Consider the following 1,643-nt stretch of genomic DNA (forward strand, 5'->3'; position numbering starts at 1 on the left):
AGACTTGAAGTTCTTGTCAAAGAGATCTTTTACTTGCTTAGTTAGAGTTACACCGAGGTATTTTATACGATCCTTCTTAGAAAGGAGAACCAAATACCCATGGAAAGAGTTGCAGAGACAAAGTATGGATCAGAGACCAAAGGAAGGACAATCCAGAGACTGCTCTACTTTGGATCCCTCCCATATACAATCATGAAGCCCAGACACTATTGTGGATGCCAGTAAGTGCTGGCTGACAGGAATCAGATATAGCTGTTTCCTGATAGGCTTTGACGGTGCTCGACTAATTCAGAAGTCCAGGTTCACAGCCATCCATTGGACGGAGCACAGGGTCCCCAGTGAAGGAGATAGAGAAAGGATCCAAAGAGCTGAAGGGTTTGCAGCCCCTTAGGAGGAACAGCAATATTAACTAACCTGTACACTCAGAGCTCTCAGGGACTAAACCACCAACAAAAGAGTATACACAGTGGGACCCATGACTCCAGTTGCATATGTAGCAGAGGATGGCCTAGTCGGTCATCAATGGGAGGAGAGGCCTTTGGTCTTGTGAAGGCTCTATGCCCCAGTTTAGAGGAATGTCCGGGCCAGGAAGTGGGAGAGGGTATGTTGCTGACCAGGGGGAGGGGGAAGCGAGTAGGGTTTTTAGGTTTTTTTTACATTTCTTTTTTTGTATTAGATAATTTCTTTATTTACATATCATATGATATCTCCTTCCCCAGTTTCCCCTCTGAAAAAAAAAAGAAATAAAATAAAATAAAATAAAACAAAAACAAAAACAAATCCCTGTTCCATCCCCCCTCCTCATGCTCACCGCCCCACCCTCTCCTGCTTACTGGCCCTAGCATTCCCCTACACTGGGGCATAGAACCTTCAGAGGGCCAAGGGCCTCTCCCTCCCATTGATAACTGACTTGACCATCCTCTGCTATACATATGCTGCTGGAGCCATTAGTCCCACCATGCATAATCTTTGGTTGGTGGTTTAGTCCCTGGGAGTTCTTAGGGTACTAGTTAATTGATATTGTTGTTCATCCTAAGGGACTGCAAATCCTTCAGCTCCCTGGGTCCTTTCTCTAGCTCCTTCATTGGGGACCCTATGCTCAGTCCAATTGATGGCTGTGAGCCTCTACTTCTATATTAGTCCAGCACTGTCAGAGCCTCTCAGGAGACAGCTATATCAGGCTTCTTTCAGCCACCATTTGCTGGAATCCACAATAGTGTCTGGATTTGTTGATTGAATATGGGAAGGATTCCCGAGTGGAGCACTCTCTGGATTGTCCTTCCTTTAGTCTCTGCTCCATACTTTGTCTCTGCAACTCCTTCCATGGGTATTTGGTTCCCCCTTTTAAGAAGGAATGAAGTATCCACATTTTGATCTTCCTTCTTCATGAGTTTCTTGTGGTTTGTGGATTGTACTTTATGTATCCTGAAGAAACTAAGTCATAAGGAGGGCTCAAGTTGGGGGACACTTGAATCTCTCTGAGTAGAGGATGTAGAATAGACATTTAGACATGTGGATAGATGGAGGGAGGGATATGCATGATAGAGAGTTAGAGACAGGAGCAGGAGAGACCTAGTGAGGGGTGAATGGAGGGAGACAGTCCTGGGAGAGAGACTTGGAATCAGTGAGGGGCATTTCTGGGC

The sequence above is a fragment of the Mastomys coucha genome, unplaced genomic scaffold (genome assembly GCF_008632895.1).
Source record: "Mastomys coucha isolate ucsf_1 unplaced genomic scaffold, UCSF_Mcou_1 pScaffold17, whole genome shotgun sequence".
Lineage (NCBI taxonomy): Eukaryota > Metazoa > Chordata > Mammalia > Rodentia > Muridae > Mastomys > Mastomys coucha.